Source organism: Coturnix japonica, chromosome 1, assembly GCF_054131305.1.
Source record: "Coturnix japonica strain WE chromosome 1, WE-NBRP24, whole genome shotgun sequence".
NCBI classification, from domain to species: domain Eukaryota; kingdom Metazoa; phylum Chordata; class Aves; order Galliformes; family Phasianidae; genus Coturnix; species Coturnix japonica.
In genome coordinates this window covers 152,597,717-152,620,209 of record NC_140663.1, presented here as the reverse complement: position 1 = coordinate 152,620,209, position 22,493 = coordinate 152,597,717, and the positions used below count along the sequence as shown (strand labels likewise).

The 22,493-nt window shown below is 44.6% G+C and overlaps 3 long non-coding RNA genes across 7 annotated transcripts; 2 read left to right on the top strand and 1 right to left on the bottom strand.

Moving 5' to 3' along the window:
* Positions 1-542: 542 nt before the first annotated feature.
* LOC146762787 (uncharacterized) lies at positions 543-15,082 on the top strand. The gene is made up of 3 exons (XR_014942105.1): positions 543-674; positions 7,805-7,952; positions 10,126-15,082. It is a non-coding gene; the product is annotated as an uncharacterized LOC146762787 (long non-coding RNA).
* Positions 676-3,812, bottom strand: LOC146762788 (uncharacterized). 5 transcript variants are annotated; one of them, XR_014942102.1, is made up of 3 exons: positions 2,526-2,817; positions 1,850-2,019; positions 676-1,278 (listed from the first exon to the last, which is right to left on the bottom strand). It is a non-coding gene; the product is annotated as an uncharacterized LOC146762788 (long non-coding RNA). The 5 variants fall into 5 exon arrangements; XR_014942103.1 differs by lacking the exon at positions 2,526-2,817 and adding an exon at positions 2,828-3,812 and having other exon boundaries at positions 676-2,019; XR_014942104.1 differs by having other exon boundaries at positions 676-2,019; positions 2,736-2,853.
* Positions 15,083-16,782: 1,700 nt separating the features above from the next.
* LOC146762786 (uncharacterized) lies at positions 16,783-21,159 on the top strand. The gene is made up of 2 exons (XR_014942106.1): positions 16,783-17,365; positions 18,577-21,159. It is a non-coding gene; the product is annotated as an uncharacterized LOC146762786 (long non-coding RNA).
* The last annotated feature ends 1,334 nt before the right edge of the window (positions 21,160-22,493 follow it).

Here is a 22,493-nt window from a genome sequence, read left to right as displayed (position 1 = left end):
GAGCCCAACTGAAATAAATAAATAAAATATAGTAATTGGAAAATAGCATTTAGTCACAGAGGAGCTGTAAATACAATAGAGGATGCTCCGAGATCTGAAAGCCTTTGTGGTTCAATAAGGTTTCTCTCCCGGGAGGTTTCTTCTTATTCACACATTGAGGTGCCACAGTCACTGTCAAGACGGACACCTCCCGCTGACTCCTACTCCCAGCCAACAGCCAAATTGGTAACCCCCAACCTCAGACCCCATTACAATAATTCTTTCTTTCTTTCTTCCTTTCTTTCTTTCTTTCTTTCTTTCTTTCTTTCTTTCTTTCTTTCTTTCTTTCTTTCTTTCTTTCTTTCTTTCTTTCTTTCTTTCTTTCTTTCTTTCTTTCTTTCTTTCTTTCTTTCTTTCTTTCTTTCTTTCTTTCTTTCTTTCTTTCTTTCTTTTCTTTCTTTTCTTTCTTTCTTTTTTTTTTTTTCTCAGCCATTGCCAGGAATATCTTCATGTGGAATTTGCTGAGATGTTGCAACTTCTATTCAGTTCATTTCAAGTCAGGACAATGAAACAGTGCAAGGCAGGGTGCTGAAGCTGGAGAGGATGACAGAAGGGAGAAGTTCATACGTTTATGGTCGCTTCGGACTGCTGAGTTTCACTTTCACACATACTGCAGCACAGAACTCGTGGAACAGGTTTGAGATTTGTATTCTTAAGTATTGGAGTTAAGTTTTAAATAATTTATTAAATATTAATTAAGAATGAATACAATTAACATGAATCCATGTAACCGTGACAGTGGTTACAACTCAGAGAAAAAAACAGATGTTCTTTCAATGTGGGTGTTGCCAGGACTGTAAGCTAACAGTGAGTCTAACTACTTGTTAGACTCAAGGCTGTTTAACAGGCTGACTTCTTTCTCCTCCTGTCTAAAGAGCGATGGGATTTCCCCTTTTTTCCCTTTCTTTCTGTTTTTCACTGGAGTCAGCAATGAGGCAGTGGCACAGGCTGCCCAGGGAGGTGGTAGAATGACTATCCCTGGAGGTGTCCAAGAACTGTGTAGATGTGGCATTGAGGGACACAGTTCGTGGGCATGGTGGAGATGGGTTGATGGCCAGAATAGGTGATCTTAGTGGTCTTTACTTTTAAGGCAGCATTTCAGGTTGTCTTCAGAGCTGTGAGGGTGAAGCAGCATTGAAGCTTATGGTGGCCAAGGGCTGCTAAGGAGATCCCCTCTGCTGAGGGCTTTGCCTCAGTGGCCCAGGGAGACAGCACCCAACTGCTTGTCTGTGAGCTACTCTGCCATAATGAACAACAGGAGAAAAAATACACGTGTGCACACATAAAATATATATAGACATACATACACATATGCTTTCCCTCCCACCCCCCAAGCAGGTCTGACACTTCCTCTGCAGGCTTTGCTCGGGCAAACAGTAAATAGGCAGCTATGCAGTGAACATGCAGCTTCCCCCTTCCTTTTCAAAGGGTGTCATGGAATAGTGTCCAGCTGAGAAACCCTGTGCATTGCTTCCTCATCACACCTGCCCACCCCTGGATGTCCCCCCCATGCACCCACCTGTCCCTTGTGCCCTCCTGTTTTGCTGCATCCCCTTGTGTTTTGTTGTCTTCCCACACCTATTCTCCATGCTCTTCTGTATGTCCTCCCAAGCTCCTGTGTCCTGTCACACTCCATGAGTGTCCATCTTCCCCCTCATGCCTCCCATTCCCCAGCATACACCTTCCACACGTGCCAACACACCCTGTCCCCCAGCACCTTCATTTGTGTCCCTGTGTGCACTGCACACCCTCTGCACTGACAAGTGTCCCACCAAACCACCCACCTCACCAAACCCCATGCGTGACTCACCAGAACCCATACATGTATCCAGGATGTGAAATTGGAGTGTTTTGGTGTAACTGGCTCCTTGTGACACACTGAAATGTTCTCGAAAGGAGAGTGCAGGTGTCTCTGCAGCTCGCTCAGTCCAGACTATCTCAACTTTCAGGATCTAACACATCTCCAGGAATTATTTCAAGCTGTAGTGAGAAAACCACATGGTGAACTGTCCAGATGCTGGTAGTAGCCCTGCAACAAGATCTGTGTCATAAGTGGCAGAGTGCCCCAGTGGCATAGCTGTATGACCAGGTGACTCCTGCCTTAGCCAAAATGAGTTGCAAGAAACAACCTAAAGGCAACAAGCCTATTGCTAAATGCTTTAAGAATCAGCTTTTGTCTCACAAACGAAGCGACAGACCCTCCCAGGTCAATTTTCTGGTGTTTGGTTTGGGTATGGACATTCTAAAGCATGTCCTTAAAGGCTGGGGAAAACTTCAGCCATTAGTTGGGGTTGTTCTGTCTTTGTGGAAAGACATGCTTGAAAATGTTCCCCTTTCACTGGGTGAGATGAAGACCATGTCCATGGTGCTGCATGACGCAGGGTCACCCCACCATAGGCATGTGCCAAGGCAGCCACATGGGTTGAACCCTGCTGCATCCTGTGGCCAGATAATCCAAGAGAAGGGAGAACAGGGCAAACGCTCACAATACTTCTCCCTCCTTCTCCTGGGCTCCTGTCCCCAAGGCTCCTGCTGTCCAACTTTATTCTTGTGATCACTGCTGAGTCCTGTGATCAAGTATTGGTGGGCACCAAGCACAGGATCCAGCTGTTTGCTGGCAGTCATCTGTGCAGAGCCTATAAGAGGTAGGGCTGCTCCCTGCCCCCCCAAGCCCAATTTTGCAGTTCTCTGTTGACCTTCATCTGCTCTCTCACTGTGGTTCCCACAGCATGTCCTTGCCCTCAGCTAACATCTTATCAGCAGCCACCTCTTTCTCTTCACCCCTCACCCTTTTTAAGCACTTCACCAAGATGCTGAGCTGCAGGATCCCTGTGGAAGGTCACTGCTGTCACCCTGTGCTGTGAGAGCTGCTGTTTACTCCTGATCCCACTTCCTGTTTTTCAGCCTGTTATCTGCACACAGCAGGACCCACTTTCTGGTGCCTGAAGGGCCGTGTTTCCTGAGCTGACGGAGCTGTTGTGCCCACAGGCTTGGATACACCAGTCCAGAGTCACCCCAGCTGGTTGGGGACACCTCACAGCTGCCTGTGGTAGGAACACATCAGCTTTAGGTGCTCTAAGTAGTCAAGGAGGGTAACTCGGTACCCTCAGAGGGGCCGAATTTCACCCCTTTTAGTGCTGCTGTTTTGTTTTCCATGGGGCAGCAAGTCAAGTCCAAAACCTTTTCTGGCTTTGTTCCTACTGTGACCAGTTCCTGCTGGCCGCCATTAACTGCTCAAGGCACAAAACCAGCAGTTGCATTGAGTTGCCCTGCAATAACAGCATGAGAAGTCTATGCAGCACCTATAATAGCATCAGACTTTTCTTCACATAACACATACCGGACAAGCCCAGCTTATTTCTCTTCACTCAGCTCTGGATGACAAAAATAACATGAAATGGCAACAATTCTCTTATTGTTTTACTTAATGATCATTTTCTTCTCCCTCCTCTCCCTGCCCCCATGAGGGACGTTTTGGCAGTTTGAAAACATCCCCCTGTTCACATTCAGTGAGTGTTACTGCAGGCATTTCTTTCATGTGACAGCTTGAAAAAAGGGATGTGAAAGCTTTCCTTCTTGTCTTCCTGGCCTTTCCCTCCATCATCTGACCCTCATGAATACTATCCAGCAAACAGTTTGCCTTTCTTGCACGGTAAGATCTGGAAATAATTGCCTGCCACAGCACTTATTTCCATCACTGAATAAGCTTGTGTAATCACACTGTGGTCTTTGCTCCACAGTTCATTTTCTTAAATCAAAAATGTACTTTTATTTTTCTTCTTGCACCATTGCGTGGATTTTGTTTATGCACACATTTCACCTTTGCCAATGAAGCAAGAAAAGAAGGGATAATCACTCAAACACTTCACCATCCCTGGAAGTGTTTAAGAACTGTATAGGTGTGGTACTGAGGGACATGGTCAGTTGGCATGGTGGGGATGAGCTGATGGTTGGACTGGATGATCTTAGTGATCTTTTCCAACTTTAATGGTTCTATGATTCTAGGATTCCAAACAAATGCCATTATATGGGGGGGAAAATCCCAAACCAAATAAGAAGTGATAGCATCCTCAAAAGAATATACAGAAATTGGTTGTACTCCAGCTAAAGTGCCCATTTTGCCTGATGGCTGATACTAGTACTCAGAGCCCTGACAAACCTGATAAACCACCTTTTGTTTCACCAAATCTCCAGCCACGGATCAAAGGTTGGCTCAGATCAGTGTCTCTCTGGTTATGGCTCTTCCTGATCATTTGTTTGTGATTGATAGAGCAAGCTCTGGGAATGTCATAATTTTGTGTCATTGTAAAACTCCAAGGAGACTGCTGATAAATAACGATAATATACACACATGTGATGAACAGAGGCGGTAGCCAAACAGAAGAACAACTGCTATCTTGATGGCATTTGTTAACATTAATTAAGCAGAAACAAGTTTTGGGGGTAGATACCATCTTTTTTCATTTCCTGGAAATAGAAGGGCCAATATACATAATTCAAGATTTGTGCCCTGAGGAATTTGTTTCCCATTACAGGAAAAGAGCCATGCATTTGCATGTGCTTTCAATGATGGGTTCCAGTACCTGACCCAGGACCAACCCCTGGGTCGACATGGACATTACTGTGACCTGTCCGCCATCCAAGCACCTGCCAGGGGGTGATGAGCATCCCCCCTGTGCACTCATCTTTATGCATTGACCCCACAGAGGTGACCTGGGTGTTCTGCCTACATCCATGATGTGCCAGTGTCCTGGGATGGCCCCAGGGAATGAAATGAGGATCCCGAGCATGGGAAAGTTGTTTCTACATCTCCACATCTTCAAAACCATGGGGCCTCTGCCCCACTTTCACACCTCATGTTTTGCTATAAACAAAGAAGTCCTAAAACACAACTAAGTTCCCAAACAATTTCATTAGCTTCAGAATTCACAAGAAACCAACCAGACTTTCTATGAGAATTCTACTGAGAATGAAAGGATAATGATTATGAGTAAATAATTCCAGCTAGCAAATCTGATCATGCTTTGGCCATATTCAGCTCAATAAGCTGGCTGCTTTTGGACAGTCCATTTATGCAAAACAGTGGTGCACCCTGATTGAGTAACTACTTGTTGAACAACTTTACTTATTACCTCAAGAGTCATCTACAGCAGGATAGCAAATCTGTCCTGAGTGCATACAAGCTTTCTCCATCAGAAGAGGCGTGACCAGCAAGGATAGGGAGCTCATTGTCCCTCTTTAATCTGACCATGTGAGGCCCCATATGCAGTACTGCATCCAGGTCTGGGGCACTCAATATGGGAAAGGTGTGGAGCTGTTGGAAGTGTCGCAACTATCAAAGTTGACTTCAAGTCAGATTTTGATCTCTATTAGCTGGTGTGGATGTGAAGTCAGAGGAGCTGTTCTCAGTACATAGTAGTTTAATTAAAATGAATCAAATCCTCCATGAGTGGAAATCAGCACAGGGGGAAGTGTTAGGGAATTCCTTGCTGCTGAACTGCATAGAGATGTATGCAGCAGTGGGATACCCAGCTCCCTGTGGGGCTGATGAGGCGTGCACATGGACCAGGTCCCCGTGACACCACCATGGGATGGTCCATACAACCTGGAGCCACACGCCTGGGCCTGCAGCGCTCCCACACCATGGTTTGCATCGTCTCCTATTCCAAGTTAATAATAAACACGGCCCAGCGAAGTGATATATGGGACACATTTATTACCACGTCCTTTAAAAGTAATTTCCTTTCTGCTCTGTTTTCTCACAGCCAGTGTAATTACCGAGTTAAGGAGACAGGGGAAAAAAATAATCCAGATTTGATCCTTCCCAGGTGAAATGACAAAATTAATGAACCAGTGTATCCTCTTCAGAGATGTAAGGAGATATACCTTGGGGTTAACAGCTGCATTTCAGTGGGTCTTCAAATGCACAGACACAGCAAAATCAACTCCATAAAGGTGTGGTTTAGCAACAGGAGACTTCTGAGTGGTGATATCCAATGCCACTGCCTCGTGTTTACATGGAAAGCAGGCACTGTGGCATATCCAGCCCTGCTTTGCAAAACAAACCCAGCCACCATCATTCCTCATATAACTCATATTACAGAAATGTAAAGAAAGAGTCATAATCCTGACACTACTGAAGCAAGCTGCCCTTTAGCTTCACCCTAGCCAAGATTGCAAGGTTGCTGCCTTGATGTGTGTTGTGCAGGGAAATGCTTTGCGTTTTGTGTTGCATGTCCTCTCCTGCTCCATAGCCCCATCTCCAGAGGGTCTGTTTAACCAAGGGACAGAAAATAATCCCTGCTGCAAATCACTCACCAGCAGGTGCCCTAAGCTGTATTAACAGTCACAAAAGCCAGAAGGCTGAGAGAAGTGTAAGTGAGGGTGTGCAGGCGGAAAGCATGGGACTGCAGGATTTCTCCACACCAATCTACCCATTGAGAAATAGTTTCCATGCATGCTTTCAAACTCTTCTGCTTGGAAAGAAAGGACACAGCCTTAAGGCATGATCCTTACAATGGGCCCTGTGTAAGATGCTGCTTATATGCATTTGTCAAGCTGCGGTGAGTGCAGGACAGCAAGGCAACGTGTCCTCATTCAGCAGCGCTTCCCATGGGCAATGGGTCATGCTGGGAGCTGGGCAGGCCACTGCTTGATGCCGGCAGAGGAAGCAATCCAAGGAGCACCCCGTGACTCTAAGAGCCCTGTTGTGTGGCCCTTTTTGGCCTAACCAGCTGGTCGTTCGGCCTGGTGCATGGCTTCTGCTTTTCACTGCGGTGGTGTTGTGAATGGGAATATTTACTATAGCTGAGGGGAGAGATGGGTGCCCTCGGGTTGGTGCTGCTGGGACATCCTCACTCTGCGGGTCAGGCATAAAGAAGTAATTAAGCTTTGTCCTTCCGATCAGGTCAGATTTCAGCTGGTGTAAATCAGCACGGCTCTGCTGGGGTCCATGGAACAAGCCTTGCCTGTGCCAGTGCGGGTGCTGGACCGGTGCCTCCCATTGTGCACAGTCACAAACACTGCTGAGTGCCATGAAATAAGAATGAAAGTTTAATAAAATCACATTTTGCATTGTCCTCAGTGCGGGCAGGCCATTGGGAACGGTGCAGCAGCCACGTATTGCCCATGGCTCTGCCCCATGTTGTTTTCAAATCTCACTGGTGTGTACAGAAATTAATATTAATGTGGCTTGGTGGTGAAAAGTATTATTCTCTGAGCTCTTCATTATTTTAGCCTTATGGCTAAGCAATTCACTTAATTTAGCCTTTTAGTTTTTATCTTAATTTGCACATGGCAGTTCTGACTGCCTCTCATGAAGACTTAAGGTGTAGGTTGTTTTACAATGCAGCCCCTCAGGATTCTGCACTACCCTGATCCTCTTTCCCCTAAGTATATATATACATATATATATTCTCTTTTCTCCTGAGATCCAGTCATTTGCTGCTTGGAGTTTAGACTCCCGCCCCAAAATCGTAATTAAATATTGCAAATTCTGTCATCTCAAACTCAGATGATTTGGTGCTGCTTGAGATATTACCTAAAAAACAATAACAGTAGATTCGATGTTTAATCATATTACACATCTGATTTTTAACAGAAGCAGTGTTGTGGTCCAACCGAATAGTAGAGATGAAAGAAAGCAAATTAAATTCTATTCCTTGAAAATGTAATAGCCTTTTCTCTTGCAATTAGTCACCTATGTCTTCTCGGATTAGAGTTAATTGCTGAAAAAGATAAGCTGTTCTTGCTTTCACTGCTACAGATTGGACAGTGCTGGGTCAGGAAGATGTGGCGCCTGTTCATCGTCCTTAGAAAGACATATTCTCAAGTGAAAGGTGACAGCAATTTCAGCAGCCATAAAGCCTTTTCCTGAAGCTGAGCAAAGGCCTTGCAGATGATGCTGCTGCAGAGTAAGTTTTTGCTATTGTTTGTTTAAAGATGGATCAGCAGAATTGAGGGAGTGATGCTGTCTTGTGAATGCCCAAATGCTCTAGCACTTCAATAGTCCTTGTCAGGCTTCAAGGTGGCTCACTCTATTTCCACATACAAAAGAAGCCTTGCTAGCTCAAGTAGATGACAACAGACACCTTCACAGGCACACATGGGACCTGGTAAGTGGTTGTCAAGCATCTATAGTACTCAAGATCCGAGTTTGATTTATCCCAGGCTGGCAAAGACTTCCCAAACTAAGGGATTTCCAAATACCTGTTGCTGGGACACAAGTCCCTGTGTTGCAAAGAGCACCTTATGAGCTCAGATTGGAAAAACGTGAGGTCTTCCCGTTCCATGTCTTACAAGGTAAGAACGGTATCCGTCGTTTGGGCCACTTAGTCTGAACTTCACGGATTATCCCTACCCCAGCAGGTGTGTGAAGACAAAGCATGAATCCCTTTGGTAAGATTAATGCCTGCACTTCCAGAGGTTATTTCTTGATCTTAAGGAACCCAGTCTCTTTTTTTCATGCAGGGAGGTAAAAGAATTGTCAGAAGGGGAGAAGAGGTGCCCGTCTCCCCCTGTCTAGTGACTCACATGGAGCAGAGCTTTCACTCAGCTTTGTAAAACCTTTCCTACTACAGGTGGACAGCATTTCCCAGGCATTTCTACATGGATTATCACCCCAGTGTGCTTGGCTTCTCTTCTGTCTTCATTTCAATCCCCCTTGAACACTAACTCCTTCCAAGAGGCCTATAAATGCTAACCTATGTCAAGATAATGTCATTATCGCTACCATCTATGGAGTAACTCATCAAGTGCTGAAATAAATCACTTTCCCTGGGGATTACTGCCTAAAAGCCAAATGTAATCAGTAGAGCTTGGGTTTGACAAGGCTGTCACGGATAGAATTCATTTACTAATGAGTTGCAGCCTGAAGTCCACACTGGTTATGTGGCTGTGGTTTTGATGAAACATTAGAGAGGCCTTCTTCTCCGAGCATTTGTTGCTTGTTAGAAGTGCTGTCTGTCAGATCTGACTTCCCCCTTGATGGGAAAGTTTTTTTTCTCCTGTTCACCCAGCAGAACAATGGGGCTCTGGATGCTGCATCGCTAAATACTGTTTTCTAATACAATTTTTGGTCCTTTGGAATAATGTACCTCTCCTGCCCAAATCAACACACCAGCTCAACTGTTGCCTGTTTGGGGAGGGACGTTCCCTTCTGCAGTGCTTTCTTAATAAAATAGTTTATCCTGACAACTGCCGAGAGAAAAATAAAGGTGTTCTCCTTTTACGATGCTATAAGGAGAAAACTTGAATCATCGATAAGGATGGTTCCTAAGCAACCAAATGCAGACTACAACCATAATAACATCACTTTGAAAGTAAATCACTTATTCTGGTACACTTGAAGCCCCACTCTCCAATTAATGGTGAATTTGTATCAGTTCCATTGTCTGGCAGACACACATTAACAACCCTGGAGTGATTCTAGAGCATCACTTTAAGCAGAGAACAAAACTGAGATACATTTGGATCTCCCAAAGACTACCTGTTCAAAACAGGTTTCGCATAAAATGTCCGAAAGGATTTAAAGGAAAAGAACACTTGTTATGCTTATCTACCCTACAGAATACCATGAGTTGTGACACCATTCAGGGAGGGCTCCTAAAAGCTGTTTTAAGTTTTTGACTATTTTGCCTAAGTTTCCTGATAGAAAATTGGCTTGAATACCATTAATTGGAGTGTTTATCATGGTGTGGCATTTTTCTGAAGAAAACTCACTCTTTGTAACAGAACCATATGCTGCAGCATTGTTCTGCTGAAGTGTAAGCAAACACGGAAAAGGGTGAAAAGTGATGTTTTTGAGTAGGGAATAAGTTAATCCATGAAAAATACATTTCCCTGTCACAGCTCGTTGCCCAAAACCATCACTCCTCAGCTCTGTTCCTTGACAATAATCTTCTTTTTCATCTGCTCCTCTCCTCCTGTGTTATGTCTGAGAAAGGCTCAGCTGAAGGCTACTCCAGGAGGAGATCATGGGGGAAACAGTGGCTGGGGATGGAGGCAGAAACGGTTTCTCTTAGCTGAAGAAAGAGCTAAGGAGTTTTACGTGTTCTTCCTCACACTCCTGCTGCACATCATTTGCAGAAAGGGATGGCTGGACTTGGAGAACGTGATGAACCATGAACGTGAGCCAGCAGAGTGGCCAGGTGGCCAAGAAGGCCAATGGCATCCAGGTAACAGTGTTGAGAGGTAAAGGCCCCACGTTGCATCAGGGGAGGTTCAGGTCGGATATTAGGAAACACTTCTCAGAGTGAATGGTGAAGCAGTGGCACAGGCTGCCCAGGGAGGTGGTGGAGTCGCCATCTCTGAAGGTGATCCAGAGCTCTGTGGATGTGGCACTGAGAGACATGCTCAGTGGGCATAGTAGGGATGGGCTTATGGTTGGACTAAATGATCTCAGTAGTCCTTTCCAACCTTAATGATTCTACGATTCCCTGGCTCTGTAAGAGAGAGGCAACATTTGAACATGCCCTGCAGATGAGAGCATCCTCCAGTCATACTTTCTCATGCTTTGTGTGGAGAGGACATGGGGTGCAGTGGACACATCACTGAAAACTGGACTGTGCTACCACAGAGCTTTGGAAATGGGGGATCGGGGCTGTAGGCAGCCCAGGAATTCTGCTCCCTCCTTGGTGTGCAGCACTCAGAAAGTCACAGCCACGCTGCCCACGTGGGAACAAGGAACAGGGCTTCAAAACACCGGAAGATGTTTGCTGGGAAACACACAGGCCCTGCGGCCACCCAGGAGATCCAGCAGCTTACAAAGAGCTTTTCATGCTGCAGTTTGGGGCCTTTTAAGTGGTGTGCTAAGAACTCCCCGTAATTTCTCTCTGCCTAGCTGTGAAATGGGGGTGGAAATACTACAGCTGCCCTTTCTTTGTTAGATGGAGTCTGGCACAGTGATAATTCTGTACACCACTAAAATACTAACAACACCAAGTAAGACCAAGCTAGATGAGTTGTAAAAGCTGAAGGATACAGCAGACAAGAGTGGAAATCTGGGTCTGGCAATGAGGAGAGTGCAAGTTTTAGGTGCAGACTCCTCTCAGATAACACAGCAATGACAAATACTCAAATATGAATGATGGTTTCACATCTGTCCATTGGTACAATAGGTCCTTGAGCCCATGGAAAGGTGATCAGTGGAGGAATCAGAGACTTGGTGGAAATGTTAAAAGAGGAGGAAAGCAGTGAGGACTCTTTTCATGGCAGAGCTGATGCCATCCTTAGCTGAACGTCCTTTAGTGCAAACTGAGCCAGAACAGACAGATTTGGAGACTTGAAGAGAAGCCAAAGGTTTCAAAAAGAGGATTTTGGATATCAGTATGTGTTTTTCCCTCTTAGATCTGTGCATTTCTCATACTGCGTGGATAAAGGATGTATTCCGAGTTACAGACTGAAGTGAATCCTATGGGCACATATGAAAGAAAGGAGCCTGAGGAATGTTTGCATTTGTCTAGGGATTATTTCATGGCTGATTGCTCGTGGCTGTATGAGGAAAGGAAGCCATTTAGCATTGCCCATGAACATTAGGGTACAAAGGACACAGGCAAGCCCATCCAAATGCTACTCATGAATCCAAGGGCAGGATATTCTTCAGATGAAACTCAAGAAGGAACTTGTAAGAGTGACTTCCCTGTTACTTCTGCAGCTATACCTGGGCCATAAAATCCAGCCTGGGTGTGAGTCTTGGCCCTAGGCCATCCCCTGTCCTGCTCTCTGCTGGAGGAACTCCTTGAGGGTAGGAGTAGGTTAAAAATCAGTGACTACCAGCTGTGCTGGGAGTAGGGAGAAGGACCAAAAGGGCTGCTCAGAAAATCAAATGGTATCCCTAGACTTATGTAAGAGGAGGGGATGTAGGAGATGCTGGGGTTGGAGACTCTATCTAGCATTGCAGACCCATCTCTGTTGTCCCAGACCAACCATGGTGATGCAAACCCATGCGAGGAGTGGCTGGTATTTTTGCCTATTCCTTGTCTGCAGTGAAGGTGTTCTCATGGCACAGGACCAAAACCAAATAGCATCTGGGCTGTGGAGAGGCCACAAGGAGAGGAAAGCTCTCACTCCTATACCCCCATCACTGTCGTTTGTGTTATTAATTACCTGCAAGTAGAAAATTCAAAAGTGCAGACATAAGAGATCTCTGGGGTGTCCACAGCTCTTGCACAAGCAGAGTTAAAAAGCCCAGAACATCCTTCTTGGGGAGGCTTCAGAGGTTTCTTTCTTAAAAAAAAATAAAAGAATAAAAAAATTCTATGTCAGCTTCTCAGCTGTACTTGCATATGTGGTACATATGGAGGGGAAAAAAAAGAAATGTCTGGCGCCAAATGGGGCCTGCTGCAGTTTTTAACAGTCCTCTCCACTTACTATTAAAATGCAGCTTTGCCCAGTGAAAATGCTGCTTTATTGCTGCAAAAATACTTACCAAAGGCACGGCCCTTGGAGCACAGCCTTCATGTCAGCAGGGAAATACGCCACAAAGCAGACGGCCCCAGTCGTGCTGTCCCTGCTGCCCCAAAAGCATAGAGCCCCACTTTGCAGGTTCCCAGCAGCCTGGGAACACAGTGCCAATGGATGAGAAAGCCATGGGATGCAAGGTGTGAGTGCTGAGGTTTTCCTGATCTAAGTGCCTGGAGCATGCTCAGATCTTGGAGCTGGATGATCCTCCCCATGGCCTGTATGCTACATGAATTACATGATAAAAGCATTCTGGGAGAACGATGCTCACTGCTTGACCTTCCCTGCTGCCTGGGAAGGGTGCTGATGTCACTTTTGGTGTTCAGGTGGACACTGCAGCAAGGAGCTGCCCTGCATCCCCCAGGTCCCACCCAGTGGGGTGCCCCCATTTACAGAGGTGCCATCTGCTCCCCTCTCCGCTGCCTGGAGGTCTCATCCCTTTTCATCACTAGCAGTGGGAGTGGGAAGTGGCCGGCAGCCCCTTTGAAGCCTCCTGCCCCATCTGCCCACCAGCTGCCCTCTCACCCAGCAGCGGGGGTGAAAGGCACAGCAGGGAGATGCTGCAGCCCAGCTCCAGCAGCACTGAGATGGGGTTCGCCAAGTGGCCACTTGGGTCTTCATCCCCACTTTCAGTGTGGCTGGTAGGGAACCAAATCTTGTGGCGACTATGGCAAATGGCAGATGGGTGGGATGCTTCAAACATTTCAGAGAGGATGTCTGGCTTGGAGGTGCATCAGTGCAGTGTTGGTTGCAGCATAAACCTGCGTTGTGTCTGAGAGGTGACCAGCAGCAGGGAGCAAGGTGGGACAGGTGGTGAGCAGTGGGGTTACTCCCATCAGCCATATGCAGCTCACATCCCTGATGGCATCCCCAGTAGTGGCTGCACTCCCTCCTGAAACACAACGGGAGGCTGTGAGGTGCCTCTTTATCAAAGCTCAACCTTATAGCAGCACCACAGCTGTGACCAATACCCATTTTAAGGCATCCTTCATGGCCCTACAGAGTTTTCTTCGCCGAAGAGGACGCAAAGTAGATGGGAAATGATGCACTATTTTTTTTTTACCATTTTCTTGACTCCTGTGTTGCTTCAGCACGCATATTTTTTGCATTCCCCATTTCAAACTTATACAACAAAGCTTATGCCGTAGTGCCATGGCAGTGTTGTACTTGTCTTCTGTAGCAACCCTTCGGTGAAGAGCTGAACTTTTTAAGGGTCACAGTCAGCTACTTTTTTTTTCTGAAGTTGTTTCAAAAATGGAAAAAGAAATTAGAAGTCAGATTTCACCGGGGAAGTGCTAATTGCAAAGCACTAAGTAAAAAATAGGGAAAGAAAATAACGAGCTTCAGGAAAACTTTTTATTTTCTTGCCAGCGTTGCCAAGCTTTCAGAGCATTTTGCCCATGCTCAGAGCTCCCTTTCTGGAGAGCAGAAAAGGATCCACTCTTTTTGGAACAGCCTCTGGGAAACTGTGAGAAATCATATATTTGGTCATCCCAGGCACACTGAGATTTCTGTGGCAACCACAGGCAGAGGAAGAGATCAACATCAGGTTGGAATGAAAGGGTGTGACCGGCTGCTCTCGGGGTATCAGAAAATAACACAGGTGTTAGAGTGCCCACCAGCGCCAATCCAAACAAAGTGTGGTCTGGTCTTAATTTTCCTTCGAGTTCCAAGGGTGTCGTTTCTAGCCATACGATGATTTCTTTCCATAAAATTTAGCTTAGGAATCGAGATGATGGTGAAATTTTCAGCTGAAAAATTAACAAGTCCAGGGATTTCTGGGCCCACACTCTTGGCAAATGAGATCGGTTTTAATGGCATTAGCACTGATTGGACAAATGGGACTAATTTGCAGTATAGAGGATTCCAGATATGTAAAAAAAAAACCAACTCGCTGGTGATAAAGATTTATGAATTCTGTGTCCGTGCTGATGAAGTGCCTGGTTGTTGCTACTTATAATTTAATATTAGTTCCTCTTGGATATAACTTCTTTTTTTTTTTTTTTTTTTTTTTTTTTTTTTCTCCCATCCCATTGCCTTTTTGGAGGCAGGAAAAGAAGGGGAAGAGAGCAAAGGGATTTAAAGAATGCCTGTGGGGTCATGCACTGCTTGTGCTAAAGAAATAAGAAATTGTTTGGGGGCACAGACATTGTTAAATCACGCTCAAGATGTCCAGTACTTCTGTCCCAGCTGATATCATCAAACAGATGTTGGGTTGTTTATTAAAGGGACAGATAAAGCTGAGCTCGCACAGGAGGACCTCTACCAGCTAACAAAGCTTGCCAGTCTCCAGCAGTTCTCCGGGTAAGATTTGGCAAGCTCTGAGCTCTTCCAAACACAATTTCATTGGCAGTCTATACCAGGGAATGGAGATGGCTGCCCATTGCTTCAAGAAGCATCTTGAGAATCAAGAACCCCCCTGGGTCACACAGCCTCCAGAAACCTCTTGCCACGTTGGATGTGAGGCCAAGTTGTTTAGGGGGAATTTCTGTGGTTCCTGACATACCCTGACCTTGAAGGAAACCTTGTTCATGCACCAATGACTCTCAGTTTCTTATCTGACTCCTTTTTTTTTTTTTTTTTTTTTTTTTTTAATAATTTCTGGGATCCAGAACAAGGTATCTGTTCCAAACTGACAACATTTCTTTAGGCTTATCAAAATACACTGGGAGGAAAGGAAAGCAAGAAAAGTCAGAGGAAAGATTGACTGGGCAAGTAGATTCTTATGCTTGATGTAATATTCCCTTTGAAATGTAGGTTTGCAGTTTCATTTTGTACCATAAGCTGTAGATAGCTCATGTGCCCCCTGAAGGCTACTTTACTCATATAAATCTGTGTTACATGCTCTGTGTTCAGTCTCTAACCATTTCTCCTCTTTTCCTTGCTTTTCTTCACACACATTTTTACACATAGAGATTTTTGGCATAGTTTTATTGAGATTTTACATAAAATTATTTAAGGACTGTGGCAGTTGTTCAGACTCTAATCCCAAAGCCATGAATGTCCCCGTTCACTGCAGGGGAGTTGTACTAGGTGGCCTACAGAGGCCCCTTCCAACTCTAAGGACTCTATGATTCTGATTCCAAAGTAGAACTATACATTTCCTCTAAAGGGAGGTGATTTCCCTATTTTAGAGACTGGAAGATCCTTACATAGCATCTGGTAAAATAAAGTCCAGGAGACAATAAGCTGGCAAAACATGCAGAGACAAAGGTGAAAACAGACAGCCAGTGCCTTTTTCCTTTCATCTTCCACCACACTTACTGCATGACTCTGTCATTTGATGGGATAATTTGAAGAACTTATGCTGGTAGGCTTAGTTAAGTATTTTGAGGCTACATGCTAGATCAATGGCTGCATTTATCCTGTACCTTTAGCATCAGATGTAAGCACGCAGTTGACAAATTTCCCTGGTCTTTCAGAACTGGGCACCTGCAGAGATTAGTTCATGTGTTAGATGGGGTGTATCTCTACCTTTTCAAAGCAGACTTAGGCCAGATTTACGAAATAGTTGTTCTTATCACAGCAATATTTGTTGAAATAAAGAAATTCAAGAAGTCTTGTAGCGCAAAATGATCTCCAACTCACCATCCCGAGAGGGAGAGAACTTTTAGAAAAGCACCTTCAAATCAAATTGTAAAGGTGTTCTATATGCATGAAGGTGAAGGTGGGTGCTCAGACTGTCAGATTCCAGCGGGTGATGCATTTCCATTAAGATCAATAGCAGCTGGCAATACAGTGCTTCTGTAAAGTCTGATAAGCAGAAACTCCTTTCCCAAGCTGGCCTTTAAATGCTCAAGAATCTAAATCTCCTTGAAAATCCCGTTCCTAAGAAGCTAAGTTGCTTTTCAAAACAGCATTTGGGAGCCTAAGTCATTTTCCAGAATGCCTTTCTGAAAAACGTTACAGTAGATCCTCTTAGATGCTGTGTGTGGCCAAAAAATGTTGGGGAGGGGTTTGTCATCAAATGAAATTTGATTATAGATTCATTGAGAATGTTCTAAGGCAGATCAAGTGCAAAGAATAATTTTATTTAGCTTGAAGTATCTGGTAAACATAAAGAGAAAAAGAGCCGTGTGGTTGGACAGGTCTTATCTCAGTATCTTTATTTACATTTTCAAAGAACACTGACGCAATAGAGCTACCAAAAGAGCTGCTTTCCATCAGCCTGGGAACAGAAACAAATTAGTCTTTAATAGTGTTGTGTGAAAACTATGGCAAATGTTATGTAAAACTGTGCAAACAGAATGTTTGTGTTCTGGTTCCAGGTCATTTAGTGGGGAAAAAAAAAAAAAAAAAAAAAAAGATATTTTCTGTGAAATAGTCATGAAACGTCTTGCTGTTATATAAGGATAGGAACTGCTAGGTCAGACTAATGGTGACATGCCCAGGACCAGATGCTTAAAAGGAAAATGGAAGACATCCTGGTGTGGATAATTATGAAATAGTCTGACCACGGGAGAAATTTCTGCATAAACGACTTTAGTCCTAAAACACTAAATATTTATATTTCTTCCAAAAAGGCTTCAGTGCAATTTCCCATGGACACAGGACTTATGCAACCAGTGCGCTGCCTGGCCATGCAGATCTCTGACTCCCTCCCACTCTGTCCACCCTCCTGCCTCCAGCAATCCTTGAACACATCTGATCTCTGCCACCAGGAGCACAGGTCTCACAAACAGCCTATGGCTTTCATGAGTGCAAGCTGCTCCTTGGTGAGGAGAGGCAGCTAGTTGTACCAGCCCAGGTTGAGCTTACACCTCATTAGAAACCAGAGAAACCACATGGGGGGTGATCTCACAAATGCTCCAGCTGTGGGAAAAGATTCAACTGTGCCTTCTCCATCAACATGAGATGCAAATCCCAGGTAATCAGTCACTTATGGCACTACCTCTTTTTCTTATGGATTATAACTTTGGATATCATTAAGATCTGATGTAAATGCTTAATACTTTGTGACTGAGCATATTCTTGGCTTTAATAGCATCCAGAGGCAATGAGCACTAAGCTAGAAGTTGAATAATGTGCAGATAGGACATTTCCTTTTGGTACCTGTAATCTACGGATTTCATTGTGGTTTTTCCCATAAAGCAGCTGGGCTTAATTAGCTCATGATGCTCTTTATGGGCAAGCAAGCTAATTTGTAAATTAATTAGAAATAAGTTGAAGGCAGTCTGTCTCCCCCTGGGAACACTAGAAGTAATCATTCCAAGGTATTGAAACCCTGCCTTTTTTGCCATGCTGGGCTATTTGATTGTTCTATGGAGCTAAAACCATTTTAGAATACACATAGTGTCCTTCTTCTCAGACCAAGGTAGCTCGTTCTTTTCATACCAAACATCTACACTCAGGATGGATGTATTGAGTGTCTTCAAAGCTCGGCCATCTTCTCAAGGACCTGGACCACCAACGAGCCACCCTGTATCAATCCACTCCCCTTGAACTGCCAAACCAAACACATCTTCCACCGCTTCCTCCTAACCTTCCCAACAGCCTGAGTTATGGAAAGCCACATTGAAGGAGATTCGTGGTAGAGCCTTTGCCTTAGTTACTGCATGGGATAGCGTTTAGACATTGTAACAAAAGTTATAATAGGAAATTCTAAGGTGGAAAGTTCAGCCTCCTAAAACAGGAGATACACGAGGTTCCTACGCAATTCAGTTTCTGGTGTAACATCACCAACGGGGAAATGTATTTGGAGATATTTTGGCCACTTCTCAAAGCTGTCTCATTTCAATTGCAAATCTTTATTTTTCATTAACACGCATGCAAGGAGAGTATTGTTCCTAAGCGCAGCACTGGGAAGGCACTCGGACACACCCAGCTCCAAGTTGCTTGCTCCTAATATAAAGTCAGATAAAATTGGTGAAGGTCTGAATGAATTATAAGATGAATCAACCTGACCAGGACAGACAGGGCTGGCAAAAAACATGTTATCTCTTAGACAATATATTACAGACTTTACCTGCTTAACTGCAAACCTCAAATGCGTAGGGAAACTGAGTGGCGGAGTATGCTCATGCAAGATGTTATTTGAACTAACTCAGACACTTACACTGTGTATATTTCTCCCCTCAGGGACCTGAGCTTCACTTTCATTCAGGTTCCTGGAGAGGTGGCCTTTGTTTGCACTGGAGAAGAGGCAATGGCAGGGCTCAGAAAACTGGAAGAAGAGGAGTAGGAAGACCCTGCATGTCCAGTGGAGCAGGGACCCTACAAGTCCAAAGGGACTGACAGCCATTCTTACTAATTTCTTTCTAAAATGTGGCTCTGGAGAGTTTTGTGAAGCTGGAGAGCATTATGTGTTTTTAACTGGACCTCATACTCGAACATCTTGCTTCCCTGAGCTGTTATATCAGCACGTTATTTTCTATACCTTTCCCTTGCACTTTAGACATTTATTTTGTGTTCCAATCTCCTCCTCCATGTCTACAACACATCCTTAACCCTCATTTCCACACTCCCACATAATCTACTGGAAGGGTGATTTTTTTGGCATTTGTGAGTGGTGTTAACAAGGATCAGATGCTGCCATTGTTTATGAAAGAACTAGGTTTCCTTTACCAGCTGTGGCAAGCAACAGTAAAAAAAAATCCAGCGGTGTGGACGTTACAGTGGAGTTCTTGTATTTAGCAGGTGAAAAGTCAATACTCTACCTGTAATGAGATTCAGTCATGGAAAACCCCTTGAAGTTGTTTTTAGCAACGAGGCATTAGTCACCCTTGGACAGCTGCTGGCCACTCGGTGCTTCTGGCTCGCACGGCGCCGTGTGCAAGGGCTGTTTTGAAGGCTGCTCAGTGTTAACGGTGACTCTTGCTACGCCTCAGGTGTTGAGTTTAAGCACATGGTTCCTGGTTATTTTAGGAAAACATGAGCTCATGTTCCAAGCAGCCTTCCCTACAGTGAGAAGTTCATTGCAGCCCATCCGTGTGCATGGGGCTGGGGATGGTTATACCCCATGTCTTTGGGGAACTAGTGTGCTTTGGGTTTTCTTCTAAGTTTGAAGATATGGGATGGTGTGATGATGAAATGGTGAGATTGTGCAGCACCATGATGGGGTTGTGCTGGGGAGCACCTCCAAAATTGTCACCAGAAGCCTGATGGCCACCCAAAGCATTTTGCTGCACCCAGTGCCCTTATGGGTGGTAGCCTGCCAACACTGGGGAACTGAAGGTGTGTTTGGAGAATAAGAAGAGTTTGGTCAGGTAACTCACGGAAATGCAAGTGCAAGAGCTGAGAAAAAGATGCTTTCTGTGTCAGACGTAGGTTAGGCAAAGAGGAGACAGAGGAGAGGTGAGCTCATGGAGCAAGGTCTGAGGAGTGGAATCTATTAGTGCATCAAAAGTGCTGGATTAAGTCATACCATGTGAAGTCTAAGGCAGCTCCTAAAGAAAGGGAAAATACAGGTGATGAAGGAAGAAGTCAGTTTAATAGACCTGAAATCTGGCTTGCCTGCAGAAATGCGGGCTTGGAGCAACAACCTTCTTAAGGAAGAAAAGAAGAAGCTGCTGCCCAGTGGATGCTTACCCAACTCCTCCACCCCATGGCTTCCTCCAGCCTCCTGCATTCACCAAGTAAGGAGGGGACTTTTGCTCAGTGTTCAAGGAGAGTGCTGGAGTTTCTGGTTAGTGGGCAAGGGCAAGGAAAGCCCAGTGAGGACAGTTCTTGCACTAGGTATGGAGAGTGGGGATCCAAGTTGACGTGTAGCAGGAGCTAGTGAAGGGGAACCACAAAAAATGGTCAGCAAGGGTCCCTTCTCTGGGACCAGCCAGACCTCTCCTCCCGCTGAAGCTCAGGCAGAGTTTGCAGAGAAGAAAGTCTGATAATACATCATCTCCACTTTATAAGCCAATATCTTGAAATAATACATACAGCTTTTGCTGGTATCTTTATCATAGAGCAATCTAAGAGTGCATGTAATTTGAATCTGACAAGCAGATCTGAGAAAACTTTTTCTGATAAGGCGTACATTTAAATGTAGCACTGGAGATGACAAGGAGAATTTGAAATTCAGTTTCTTCTACAGATATGACAAAAAAGCCGAGCGTGTGGAAGTGTTAGAAAAGATACAGAGTTTCATTTAGACATCTTGTGTTGAAACACTGTGGTATCTTCCTTTGAGAACTTTCAGGGCCACAGTACCCTTCGTTTGAGACACCTAGAAAAAATAAGACATGAAAACAGCAGAAACCAGGGAGAACAGAGTGTTGTTTGATACGAGGCTTCTTGAGAGAGGAAAAGTGGTTGTTTCAGCTGTTGAATTATTCCTTCAGTTTTACTGCTCAGGTTCTTCTGAATTGCTCCAATGGCATGATGGAGTCTTAAACCAAGGGATTCTCTTGGTACAGGGAAACCCCAGTGTGGCCTCAAGCCAAGGAAGTTGTTTAAGTGAGGCTACAGTTGTGTTTAGACCAGGAATGGTTCTCTGTATGGGGCTGGAAGCAAGTGGAAAGGAACAATGCAACTGAGAATTTCCCTCCTATGTTTCCATTTTGTGGTTTCTGCAATAATCTGTCAAAGGAACCTTATAAACCCCTAAATAGTGGGTTTTAAAAAACATGGCTGTTATGGTAATGGATTAATGTTGCCTCCTTTGTTATGTGTTAATGGTGCCTTCCTCTTAAGTCTACTAATAAAAGAAACTTAAACCTCAATGTGAAAGTCCTTGTAAAGCTACAAATCAAACACATTTGCGCTGTTTCCCCTGATAGGCAAGACACTGGCAAGCCTCCGTGTGGGGTTTAGCATCAGACCTTAACCAGCGAGTTGCATGCCCACTGCTGTGCATTTGGGGTCACCTGTTCCACATATGGGGCAGAGCTGTAAAGTAGCGTTTTACACAGTGAAAAGTCTCTTAAACTAGGTGAGAAGGGGAGGAAAGGGAAAGGACTGGGGAAAGTTTAGACAAATGAGGAATGATGGAGATGAATCCGGATAGAATGATTCACCATCTCTATCACACTATGGTGATCTCCTTAATATAACTTTTGAATCAGACTGTGGAATATATTCACGAAGAAGTTTTTCCTTGTAAGTGAATTCTCCAGACTTATTCACGGGTCTATGGAAAACCTTGCAGTTACACTCTAATTCTATAGCTCTCCATAAATAAATTAGTAAAAGAGGGGTGTGAATAGTTTTCCAAAATTGGCCAGGGTTTCACCATACATACTGCACAGGGCAGCCCTGTACTCAAAAGCACCAGACTGCTGCTATCTTCATAAGGAGGTGATGAGTGCATGAAGATAACTACAGAGTCTGAGCACTTCTGGAGAAATCAGAGCTTTGGATGACATCTTCAGAAGGCTCCCGGCTTTATTTCCTATGGTATTTATGAGCAGTTACTTATTAGGGAAGTAAATGTAAGAAAAATATAAAGGAGTGGGAAGTGTGGACTGATTTCTGGAGAGAAGTGCAGTGGAAAGGACAGGAAGGCTGGATTTAAAAAGACATAGAAAAAATGCAGAAATTAAGAGAGTCACACCTTTCCTACTGCCAAAACACTTTGCTTTTATATACAGAGAGAATGAGGGTCCCTGTAACCTCACTGAGTCATGAAGAGGCGATGGCTTCACTCACCTAATCTTGTCTTTATGTGCTTGTGTGCAAAAACGAGGACCATCCCTTGTGAACACTGTGGAGGGCAACTCCTGCTTAGCCACAATTAAGTCCAAAGATAACTTTTAAAAGACAGTCTCCCACAGTCAGAGATCTCACGCTGGAGATCCTCTGAGCTTCTGAGGCCTGCCACATTTCCATGAGATGCCCACTTAGGAGCAGATAAATTGAGGGTGGTTTCATTGTTCTTACTGGGAGCAGTTTTTTGACCCCTCTTCACATACAGCATCTCTCATCTGACCACCAAACCCTGCAGAAAGCTACCAGCTGGTACCTTCATGATGCTTTTCTGGGTGGTGGGGACTGTCTCTGGTATCCAACCCTTCTTTGAGCATCACATGGATGTAGCATCCCTGGTGACCTACTGTTTTAAGCAT